The sequence below is a fragment of the Podarcis vaucheri genome (genome assembly GCF_965113315.1).
Source record: "Podarcis vaucheri genome assembly, chromosome: 3".
Taxonomy (NCBI): domain Eukaryota; kingdom Metazoa; phylum Chordata; class Lepidosauria; order Squamata; family Lacertidae; genus Podarcis; species Podarcis vaucheri.
In genome coordinates this window covers 125,615,711-125,628,238 of record NC_138761.1, presented here as the reverse complement: position 1 = coordinate 125,628,238, position 12,528 = coordinate 125,615,711, and the positions used below count along the sequence as shown (strand labels likewise).

The following is a 12,528-nucleotide window of genomic DNA, read 5'->3' as shown; positions in this document are numbered from 1 at the left end:
TAAAACAAAATTCAGCCAAGGTGGTCTGGGGAAATAAGCAGGCATTTGCATAACAACACTAATGTGTAAGAGCCTGTGCCAGAAGCTTCCCTAAGGAAGACATTCCAGAGGCAGGAAGCCAACACCAAAAAAAGCAGAGATACAGAGAAAAGGTTCTCCAAAGGTCTACTTAGCATATGGACCAGTTCATTCGCTGAAGGCAATACTTTAGTACCTGGGTCCCAACTTATATAAGGCTTTAAAAGGGTAAGCACTTATACAATGAATCAAGTCTAGAAACTTGACAGTAAACTTCTGGGTAAACATGCAGCGTACGCTGTTGAATATTCCAGGTACAATCTTTGGCCCACAAAGGACTATAAGGCCTACTGCATTCAGCTAAAATCTGACCTGCTATTTTATGAATTGCCGCAGCTAACCCTTATGTTTAAGTTGCTGTTTTTGAGCAACTCCAGCTAGTGGATCTGGGGCTCTGGAATGAAAAAATGAAATAGACCCCCATCAGCCTAATGTATGCCCACCCTAAAATGTGCAGTGTATTGTTAGGTATTTATTATTGTGCACGGCAAGCTAGGACTATCTTTACTGTCAATCAGGTGGCAAGAACGTTTTACTTTTGTAACAAGGAGAAACATTTCTGTCAACTATCTAGCTGTCCTTGCTTCTGGACAGTGCCCAAACTTAAGTCTTCATGTGTTATGCTGCTTGGTATACTTGCAGAAATCCTCAGTTTCACAATTGCGTCCCCAAGCAATTACAAATCATTGCAGTTCACATGTGTGGGCTACACTCCCAGAAGTATGACCAGAGGTTCTTTGATAATGTTAGAAGAGAATGAGATTTTTAATCGCAAAGTTATGGGTTTGAGCCCCACATTAGGCAAGAAGATTCCTGCATTGCAGGGGTTGGACTACATTACCCTCATGGTCCCTTCCAGTTTGATGATTCTGTAAGTTTTAATTGCTACAGCAACCAAGACAGGGTTAAACATTCAGGACATTTTATAATCAGCCCTTTCCCCTGGCAATTCAAAGCATGATTTTAAATCCCCTTGATCTACCCACACAGAACATCCTGACTTTTTAAGAACATGGTCTTCTAAGAGATTCTCACCTTTTATTATAACTAGTTCCTTAAAGTGTGTGTGTCAGACTAGCAGGCTCATGATTTTTACAATCCTGATTAACTACAAAATAGCATATAGATTTCAAAGTTTGAAAAAGTGGAGTAGCGTCTAAGAGCTATGCATTAATAAACACACTTCTCTATGTTTGTTTTGTCCTTTGTCCATAACATTTGACGTACACTTAAACCTTTATTCAGTAATAACTTTCACTGAGTTATTACAAAGGATTTACTCAACAGGAATTACTTCCAAGCATAAACTCTTTTTTCAGTTTCTGTAATCTACCTTTAATCTGCATCATGCACAAAGAGCCCTAAGGCTTCTTTCATGAAAACACATATGCAAACACTACCAAGCAGCATATTTGGAAGACACTTGAAACTGAGCAGTTGCCTTCATTTACCAGTGTCTGTAAACAGAATGGTCGCAATTATCGAGCTTCAGTACTTCCTATAGCCTGGAATCAGATTCACCATAATTCTCTTCAGTCTGCCTCAGCTCCAATCAGCGTGCTGGTGTTCTGCTACTGCCTTCCATACTCTCCAGTGCCACTCCCTTGCCAACAGTCCCTTCTCCTCCACCATTCCAGGTTTCTCCAATCTGGTGTTCAACACTGGTTTTAGATTACAACTTCCATCAATCCTAAGAATTAAGCATCCTGGTTGGGGGGTGATGGGTGTTTAAAGTACACAAAACATCTGGCTGGTATCAGGTTGAGGGAGGTTACGTCAGACTCTTAAGCAGTCAGCTTTCCCCCCATCTTTAAAAAATATATTTTTTTGATTATAATGTACAAAACAAAACAGGTGAGGATGTGTGTTTGTCTCTCATAAGTAAGTGTATTAAGTTCTGTCCCAGAACCTGAGGAATGCAGGTGACATGTTTATAGCAGGCTGAAGTTCTTTCATGTATATCACAAACATCTCCCAAGTTGCCACAAAATTCCGGTGCTTATGTTAAAAGTTTATTTCTCTACCATGGCTACATGCTACTCTTTGCAACCAGACTCTTAAGCAGCCAGTTGATCCCTCCCTACCTGTAGCATGGCAAATTTTCTGCAGGTTGTTGTACAACTGACCCAGCATGTGACATAAAGGGGAAGGCCTATTAACACCCTGATAACATGGTGACACACCAGGGAATTATGCAAATAGTCCATTCACTTCCTTGGATTATGAGAAGTCTCAAAAGACACCCTTTTGCTACCTTTCACCTAAGCCATACCAGATATATTCTACTCAGGTCTAAAAAAAGAAAATCAAAATTTTATATGAAAATTAAATGACACTTATTGGGAAAAATCTACAGAATGGGACATTTTATGAAAGCCAACATTACTGTTGTCATACAGGTGACTAGTTAGAGGTAGAGATAAGGAAACATAAATAACCATGGCTATATCCCTATCTATGAAACAGTGGTATTTACCACTATTAATAATGTGCTTCGTAACATAACAAAAACTCATTGCAATACGTAATTTTTGTGATCTTTGGCAAGAATGGAAAGATTCAAGAGCACAAAAGAATCAAGGATTCCCCTTATCTGATGAAAGGTAACCAATTCTTGTCAAAACATATTCTATATTACCTAGCTGAATCCTAAAGTTAATCATTAAACTACACCATGGTGGGCTGTTATCTGGAGGTCATGCTAAAAGCTAAAGGCTTTTAAAACAATTTGTTATACATTCTTGTGTTAAAGACCAACTAAATTTAAAGTAGGTTATTTTAAGGCTTATTCATGTTTGATGTCTGCACCTATATCAGTGTGGTAAATTCTTTATGCGTGAAATCACCTTCATGGAGTGAGATCATTGTGTCAAACCCTACAATAAAATTAACTCCACTAAATGTGAAAGAAGAAAACCTGCACAGATGCTAAAAAAAGAACTCCAATTGAATTCCAGAGGATGCTTCTATGTTTGGAGCAAATTGGCATGGATTATGCTTGCCACTTCCAATTTAGAATGAATTATTTTTCCACTTTACAGCAGAGGGCTGCAGCTTCTAAGGGGCAACTGTCAGTAGAACTGCCCCAGTTCACAACAAGGGCTCTGTGTTGCAATTTTCTTCAATATACTGTAATTCATGACCAATGCCAGAAGATCACAAGGTAAGAGCAGCCAGGGCAAGCGCCTGCTATATTCCTCCTTTCAAATTTGTAACTAGGGGGAGCCCTGTTTAGTGTTAGAGTAGAAAACAAATCTCAAGGCCAACTTACTTTTTCACTCAAGCAGAAACAGCTCTGTGTCATGTTGATACCTGAATAACAGCAGCAGAAATCTGGCCCAACTTCTTTTTACTATCCAGATTTCACCATCACCCTTAGTCAACCACCCGCCCCCTCCTAACGGGGCAACCATATACATAGGCACTTAGAAGTCGTCGCCCCCGCCCCCAGTCAAATGGAAAAGTCCATGTGTCTGGGATTGCAACCTAAATGTCTTTGTAGACAAAACCCCTCTACATTTTCACTTGCGCCCACATGACCTCTACCATTCCTGAATACAATATAGACAAGGCTGATGAATGGCCTGTGCAGGTCGGGCAGGCAGCGGACTGCTGGGGGGGGGGGGGGGAGAGAGAGAAAGAGAAGAGAAAGAGAAGAAAAGAGCCAGGCGAGAAGAACAGGCTCCAATCTCGACGCCACAAATCTGAGTCTCGCTCGCACGCGGCCACCGAGGACGCCCGAAGAGGAAATTCCCCAGTTTGCCTCGTAGACCTCAACGCCCATTCTTGAAGCCACAGGCTGAGCTAGAATTTTCCACGTCCAAGCCCGGGGAGCGGGGCGGAAAGGGAGCAAAAGACCCGCAGCAGGCTGGCGGCTGAGGGCGCCCGGCGGAGCCTGGGGCTGGGAAGGGGAGCCAGGGCGCCAAGTCCGCCAACTCCTTGCGCGTGACCCCTTCCGACGCCCGGCCGAAAGCGCAGCCTCCCCTTCTCCCCCCTCCCCGCAGGAGGGCTGTTGCGGCGGGTCCAGTCCTGCCTTTCCCGCCTCGCTCCACACAAACACCCACCTTGGCGATGGAGGCTCGCATTACCTTGGCAGACAATGGCCCGGGCCGCCGCTGCTGCTCCTACTCGTGCCGTCGTCGGTGGAGCCGCCACCATCGCTTTTCAGGTGGCGATGGCCTCGTCGGGGGCGCCCGAACCCGCCGCGGCTGCTCCCATGGCGCGCCTCCCCGCCCCCAGGTGCGGCTCCCTCCGCTCTTCTGGCCGGGAACGAGGCCGGTGCTGGAGGCCTGGCGGCGGCTTCCCTCGGCTCTCCCCGACGGCAGAAGGGAAGGGAGAGTTGAAGTCCGGGAAAGGGCGGGGGGCGACGCCGCCGACGCCGCTTCCGCCGGCCTCCCTCCTCCCTCTTTGGCGCGCGAGTGACTCACTCCCTCGCTCGCTCGCTCGCTCGGCTCCGACAGAGAGCGCGGCGCGGACAATGCCTAACCCAGCAGCAGCAGCAGCTTCGGCACCGGCGCCGCGGGCCCGCCAGCTCGCCGGGGGCCGGGGGACATGCTGGCCAGGAGGCTACCTGCTTCGAGGGCGCGGCCACTTGTTGCTCCGGTGCCCTCCGAGGCTGCTCCGCTTCCCGCCAGCCTCTCGCCCCGCTCGCGCAGGAAGCCAAGGCAGCCCCTCAGGCGGCCACGCTGCCGCTGCCACCGGAGGAAACAGACGGCGAACGGGGAGAGCAGCGAGCCAGCGAGCGAGAGGAGCCAAGCTCCACCTCCTGGGCGGCCCCTCGGAGACAGGCCTGGCGGGGGGAGGCGGAAGGGGAGAGGGAGCCCGAAAGAGTCCCGCGCCCGCTCCAAGTTCAGAAAAGGAGGGAGCGGGGGGCGAAGGGGGAAGAAGAGCGCGGCGAAGCGCCGCCGTCGGAAAACGCAAGGCTGGCAATTCCCGCCAAACAGCAGCTGCGGATCTAACGAGGAAACAAGCCCAGCGCGGCCACGTCTGAACAAACAAGCTTGCTCAAACTTCCCTTGGCCGCTGGGCGAAGCTCGACGTAGCCGGAGGGGGCCGGGGTGGGGGTTTGAAGGCACCTTGGCAGGTGCGGGACGCCGCCGGGGCGCCTGGCAGGGTTTCTGCTGTAAACCCCGCGGGTGAGATGCCAACGAGGGCGTTTGCAGTTGCAGACAAGAGCCTTTCGTGTAAACGGGTCGTAAAGATCCTTCCCGCCCCCCGTGGGTTTGGCGCCTTGGCCCCCACCACATCCCTGCTTCTTCAGCCCTCTTCCCCGGTGGGTGGGTTTTGGCTGTTTGGGTTGTATATTTCTGCCAGCTCCTCAATCACAGGTCTGCCAGCCCTCTTTCCATTCTGGGCATGTACAGAGGCATTTCTGCACCTGGGTGCACCTTTAAAAATAATCCCAGGAAGCACACAAGAATAAATCTTACTAGCTCTTTTGTATTTTTCTGTTGTAAACCGCCCCGAGATCTTTGGATGAGGGTGGTATACAAATTTAATAAATAAAAATAACAATAGCCTTAGTTATTCTGCTTCACAATAGGAAAAATGGAAGCTTGTGGTTTTTTGCATGAGGCAATATCCATTCCTGTTGTTTTTTTAAATACTGAGATCTTGTGAAAGAGTGGTATTTACTTGACTTGCATAAGGTTTGTTTAAGAGTTGTACAGAGGTGGCAGAATTATAGATTATAGATGTACTTTCAGCGTACAGCAGTTGGAGGAAATTGGTGTGATGAGTGACCATCTACTGTGCTCAGGTGAGGGGCAAATAGACATTACGGGTGTGGTGATAGGAGGCTGCTTATTGAAACATCATGTGTGACAAAAGGCCAACTCAAAAAAATACACTAACAATCTTCTACCGGGGGTGATTGGATGGGTGGCTGGGTTATTTTTACTTATTAGATTTTTTACATTAAGGGGAAATCTGGATTAAGTGTGTGTAAATCAATAAATCAATAAATGCAGGCTAACGTTTTGATGCCCACAATGTTGTGTGGACTCTTGTGAAAAGCATATGAAAAGTTCATGAACTCATTCCAAAATTACGGTAACTCATTTGTCTGGAAGCCCCCCAATTGCTTTGTTGCTTTTCTGTTCTTCCTTCACTATCATCAGGACAAATTAGGGCTTCAGTTTTTCATCTACATTTGGTATAATTACACACACAAGCAATTAGTGCACCAAAACAGAATCTCCTCTAGGGGTTTGCTGTAGTAAATTCTCATTAGAATTCAGCACAAATACAAGGAAACGGATCCTTGCATATCGTCTCCAGCTGTCAGCCAGTCTAAATTTTACAAGACATCTGCTAGTTCTGATAGTCACTTCATTACCAAAGTCAATGTAATAATTGCTATTAACAGGACAAGAATTCAGACCTTGGTATGGAAGGGGAAAGCTATTTTGGGGGAAAGGAGTAAGAGTCATCAGGTTCCAAAGGTCAATCCAACTCTCATGTAAATTTGAGGCTAAACTGTTACAAAGCAGTGTCGTTTGAGAGCATTGTGGTATGTTTGTACATTCAAACAATTTATGTATAAACTTAAAATAGACTCGCTTGAGTTGGTTGTATGTCCATAGCAGCCGACTCATTTTGCTTTTATAAGCATCAGTGAGCCATATCATAGAATCATAGAATCCTAGAGTTGGAAGAGACCACAAGGGCCATCGAGTCCAGCCCCCTGCCAAGCAGGAAACACCATCAGAGCACTCCTGACATATGGTTGTCAAGCCTCTGCTTAAAGACCTCCAAAGTAGGAGACTCCACCACACTCCTTGGCAGCAAATTCCACTGTCGAACAGCTCTTACTGTCAGGAAGTTCTTCCGAATGTTTAGGTGGAATCTTATATAATAGCAAAGTGTATGGGAGAGCTAGGATTCTATTGCCAGTCCATTTTTCATCTAAAAAGTATGGAGCCCCTTGCCCCCTCCAGCACTTTCATCTACTCCTTTCTCACCCGAGTGCAACAAAATTAAGGGTTCAGTTCTGTGCACTCCAACTTTAAAGTAACCTCACTTAGGATAGAACTGCAGTGACAACATCCTTCCCAACACAAGTCATACAGGAAAATGTAAACAAGTTCTTAGTTCACACTGTAGCACTATATTTTTGTGTGTAAGAGAGTTCATGTGTCATCAAATTTCTAAATTAATGCCATGCAGTTTAATGTCAGTATATATTAATCATCCTGCTAAAACTTGTAGATGAGTGCAAAGTTCTCAAGAGTATAGTTGTAAAAAGTGTGTATTTTAAGCTTAGGAAAAAAATCTGTATTTAATTCAGAGCTTTCCAAACTTTTCATGTTGGTGACACACTTTTTAGACATGCATCATTTCGTGACACAGTAATTGAGTTTTACTAGGAAACCAGAGGTTAAACTAGTAATCCCTTTCCAGCCCCAGGAGGAGTGTGGGGAGCGTTTGTGTGACACACTGCAGCCAACACACTAACGTGTCACGACACACAGTTTGGAAAGCTCTGCTTTAATGTAAATCGGGGTCCCCAACCTTTTTGGGCCTGGGAGCAGATTTGGAAATCTAAGAAACTGCTGTGGGCACCACAAAGTGCTCAATTCACACCAGATAAACTAGTGATACTCAGACCACTCCTGCATGCAACAGCCCCTCCAGCATAACAGCTATTTACACTCCAAAAATAAATAAAATAGTAAAAAGGAGGCAATAGTCCACCCAAAACTACAGGCAATGCCACCCCACAAAACAACAACAAAGCCAAACTCCAGGCAGGGGTGCTGGCAGGTGCCAAGGGATGTACCTGAGGATGCTGTGGTGCCCATGGGCACAATGTTGGGAAATGTATATGTAGATCAATTTAATGCATTCCCCCCCCTCAGATAAGTAGAAGCCATGTGTAGTTTATAAGAAAAGCTTTGGTCTCCCTCTTCTTGGGGACATTCACAAGCTTCTAAGGGCTAGGATCCAGATATACTTTAGACTGGACCTAATGGTCAGGGGTCCCTTTACCTTTAAATGCCAGAAAACTGGAATAGACATGGAGTTTCTGTAACTGAAGCTGTCATGCAATTGAAGGTACCATTCCATGTTACAAGTACCACTACATCCTCCTTGCTGTCTCTGCTGGTTCATTTGTCCTCTTTATGAGCAATTGATCTCATGCTGAATCAAGTTCCATAATTGGGGGAATCACTGCAGAGAAGGCTCTGTTCAACATTCCTAGTGATTTCTGCAGGTGAATATCTCAACAGTTCCTCTAGAGTAGAACTTAACCTGCCCCAAACTATTTGGGGCTTTAAAATTCATGACCACTTTGAATTGGGTGTGGTAACTGGGCACTGGCAGCCTACGACACTGGATCACTGGATCAATATTAGTGTACAGGCATCTCACGTGTGTTCAAGTCATGTGCAACCACACATATACATGGTACCAGAAAACTCGAAGTGGGGGGAGAGACCTGAAGAGCCTTATCAAAGCCCTGCTGTGCCTCCGGCTCACAAGGAGGCCCTCCCTGGAGCCTGAAGGGGATGTCCCCTTTGGGCTCTGGCGAAGGTCTCTTCATGAGTTGGAGATGCAGTGGGGTGCTCCTCACTTACACACAATTCACTTATGCATGCAGATAACTTTCTGTGGTTTCATGTAGAGGTTAAAACATATGGTGGACAGAATAAAACTGAGGCACCCCACAAGTCAAAGGCCTATGAAACAAATTCCTCAGCAGCACCTTCTGTAACTGATTCTCCAAGAAGAACCAGAGCTACCACAACACTGCATCCCAGCCCAGGCAACAGGTCCATCCATTTCCAGCATAAGTCATCCACTTGGGCAATTATGGCTGCTAGTATCACCTGACACTGCCTGCTCACATCAGCTTACCAAAAATGGAACATTAAAAACTGGGAGGTAGATCTCTTAAACCAAATGTCTAAATTAAGCTTCTTACCGTGGGTCTCACTACTGCCTCTTTAAAAATAGCAGGGATCATTCTCCCCTCAAAAAAGGTTTTCACGACATCAAAGATTCACACACCCAGCCCTGGCAGTTTTCATCAGCTAAGATAGGCATGACTCCGGAAGACAAATAGTAGACCTTATCCCTCCACGTAGGTGGTACACATCTTCATGTTTCACAAGCTGTGACATGACCATATGGCACACACTGTCACAACTATGGCATCAAAGTAGGCATGGATGCAATGACTTTATCTGCTAATTACTTAACTAATTCTTTGAGGATTATTGTTTTGTTTTTTAATATGTATTTTTGTGTTTATACTGTAAACCTCCCTGTGATCCTCGGATCAAGGACGGTATAGAAATTTAGTAATCTCTCGCCAGGTCTGCACCCAGGAGGCCCTTCACTACATGAAAGATCTCTGCAGGACTATGTTGAACAGACAGTGGTGGCAAAGTATGATTTGTTTGCCACAACTTAATAAGACTGCAAGTGGGTTTTCATCTCTGTCCTGACGTAATCATAATGAGTCTTCCTCTATTTATGTTATAGACCCTATGGTTTCAAGGAGCTAATACTGGCTCAATGACTAGACCAAGATCATTTGGGAGTGATCAAAACAACATTCTCTCTGACCCATCTTTCAAGATGCAGGGACAACAGAGGTTGGAGAAGGGCTAGAATCAGCCCAGGACACTTTGATGCCTGAGGTAAAGGGATAAGACGCTACTCCTCTCACATTCTACATAAAGAAACCAATTGGTAAAGGTAAAGGTACCCCTGCCCGTACGGGTCAGTCGTGTCCGACTCTAGGGTTGTGCGCCCATCTCACTTAAGAGGCCAGGAGCCAGCACTGTCCGAAGACACTTCTGGGTCACGTGGCCAGCATGACGAAGCTGCTCTGGCGAGCCAGCACCAGCGGAGCACACGGAAATGCTGTTTACCTTCCCGTTATAAAGCGGGACCTATTTATCTACTTGCACTTAGGGGTGCTTTCAAACTGCTAGGTGGGCAGGAGCTGGGACCGAAAGACGGGAGCTCACCCCGCCGCGGGGATTCGAACCGCCGACCATGCGATCGGCAAGTCCTAGGCACTGAGGTTTTACCCACAGCGCCACCCGCGTCCCCTAGGGTCGCCAATTGGACTGGTAGCCAAATTATGAAATTTTGCATGTTAGCTTGGGAGGTCAGGGCAGGCAATGTGGCACATGCAGTTCTATTTTCCTCCCCTTTGCTGCCCCTCCATATCTCACCCCGTCCAACTCCCCATCCAAGCATCTGCCTCACTCTGCTTAATGGTGGGGCCAGTCCAGGGAAGAGAAATACTGCACAGTAATTATACTAATCCATTCTGTCTCTAAATGTGATCCCTATTTAATATTTATATAGCACTTTCCCCAATGTCAACCTTCATTAGAGCAAAGATCATTACTTTTGACAAACCAAGTATGCAAGAGTACAGTCTACTACACCTGAGTGGTCCCTGTGTAGAACTGGCACTTTTTAAAAATAGTTCCTGTGAAACAGTGGTATTAGTATCTAAAAGGATAAAGCTGCGCTCCAATTTCAGCTCTTTAGTTCATGTATGCTGCTAACTGTTTCTCCTAGAATGTCCTAAATCTATTCTTTGACTTCCTGTGTGTCAAAAATAGTGGTTACAAAGCAGTATAGTCTAGATATGGTGTCGCCTGGGGATGAATGTTTAGTTGATTAGTCATTTATATTTTAACTGATTAAGCAATCAATGGATTAACTGTAAATCAATTTGTATATTACTACGGCACCCGGTATTCCCAGGCGGTCTCCCATCCAGGTACTAACCAGGCCTGACCCTGCTTAGCTTCCGAGATCAGACGAGATCAGGTGTTCAGGGTAGTATGGTTTGTATATTACTGTAAATTCAGTATGTGCCTTTTTAAGCATCGAGGGCAAGGACATATGCAGGGCACAAAAGCCCTGCACACTTTCCCCACTCCCCCAATCACTGGAGATGTTATTTAGCATTTTAATGGACTTCTGACATCTGACCAAGCAGATGCACTTTCAAGCATATCATCATCAAGGTAAGGGCAAGAAACATGCTTTATTTCAAATGAAAGCTGAGATTCTCAGGAAGCTGAATTCTGCAGAATAGTGGTGAAATTAAATCAGACAGTACAAGATACAGACTTTTTGCAACATCAGATTGTCTCTGTACCGGAAAAAGTAACATGAGAAGTAGACTTGAAAGATAAGACTGATTATGTACGATAAGATAAAAGTTGAGGTGAAAGCCCTTGAATGCTTCTCTCTTGGGAAATAACTGAGTAGGAACTATTGCTTGCCAGATCAAGCCTCACCTTATTGTATTCAGTAAGCAAATCACTGCAAATTTCACCTTCACTCTGTTGCTTATGGACTTAAAAAAAAGGAAGGGGTACTTTTCCTTTGATTTGATGGTGTTTACATTGTATAGCTTGTAATATTGATCCTTGCAGTGTGGTGCTATTATTTGCTGAAATGGGATGAGAAGCACTAGTGTGTGATGAGGCAGCTAATTTTTATTTCCTGATGTGCCCAAGTAATTATTTATCCCTCACATTTGTATCATGTCCTTCTATTACCTTGGAAATGGCAGTCTCTTTTCTCATGTAATGCACAGATACAAATATTATAAGGGGAGTGTTTTCATTTGTTAAAAGGAAATAATCATGCTTCAGAGTAGGAGGATCCCTCTTTTTAAAGTATAAAAAAGAATTACACAGTCTTCATCATAACTAGATACATGCTTGTTTATCTGTCTAAACCAGAGGTTTTCAACCTGTGTGCCTCGGCACCCTTGGGTGACAACAATTGGTCAGGGGTGCTGTGGGGTGCCCTTCTTCTCTCTTTCTCTCCCTCTTCATGTCACCCATGCTTTCAGCATATCTGCAAATCCTCTTTTTTCCTGCACCAAATCTCTCCATTTTTTCTGCACTAAAAAAGGTGGAATGGGGTGTGGTGGTGGGTAGAATGGGGGAATCCCCACTTACACATGTTCTATAATGGAACCTCAGTGAAAGTGGCTCCCAATGCTAGGGGGGGGGACCATTTGACAACAGTGGGACTGATCTCTTTGTAAACATGTTTTAAAATGCCTTTTATATCTAAAAGGCAAACTTGGGCACTTTTATATATGCTTGCAGAATGCAACTTTTTTTTAGAATGCATGTTTCATTTTCTATCTGTATATAAAAAAGCATCAGCATTAGACACTGCAACTAGCAGTCTTGCATGTGCAAGCAAAACTGACCACTTGCTGGAACAGGCCAGGGTCCAAATGCTGGAATGAGTTCAGGAAAAATAACTGTTTGCTATAGTAGCTGCTTGCTTCCTAGTGATTACTTTCACATATATATGTGCATATAGCTAAGAATTATATGACAGAATGTGAAGCAATGGGAATCAGACCTGTTTCAGGTCTGTCCTACAGCTTTCTCTTTATGCCAGATCCCTGCAGGCTGCTTGTGGCTTACTCAGTTCTAAAGCAAAGTT

At 45.1% G+C, this 12,528-nt stretch overlaps 1 protein-coding gene and 1 long non-coding RNA gene across 5 annotated transcripts in view; one reads left to right on the top strand and one right to left on the bottom strand.

The window, feature by feature from the left end:
* B3GNT2 (UDP-GlcNAc:betaGal beta-1,3-N-acetylglucosaminyltransferase 2) overlaps positions 1-12,528 on the bottom strand; it is a 50,855-nt gene that overhangs the window by 19,952 nt on the left and 18,375 nt on the right. The window contains exon 1 of one of the 4 annotated variants that reach the window (XM_082216469.1): positions 4,143-4,512. The exons of 2 other annotated variants lie outside the window; for them this stretch is intronic. The gene's annotated coding sequence lies outside the window, so the exon portion shown is untranslated. Of the gene's footprint in view, positions 1-4,142; positions 4,513-12,528 lie in introns of those variants that run through there. One more of the 4 variants, XM_082216465.1, reaches the window with a different exon arrangement.
* Positions 1-12,528, top strand: part of LOC309528851 — a 29,739-nt gene that overhangs the window by 9,404 nt on the left and 7,807 nt on the right. Inside the window, exons 3-4 of the long non-coding RNA XR_014217918.1 lie at positions 3,120-3,241; positions 9,568-9,725. This is a non-coding gene — a long non-coding RNA (uncharacterized lncRNA). The remainder of the gene's footprint in view (positions 1-3,119; positions 3,242-9,567; positions 9,726-12,528) is intronic.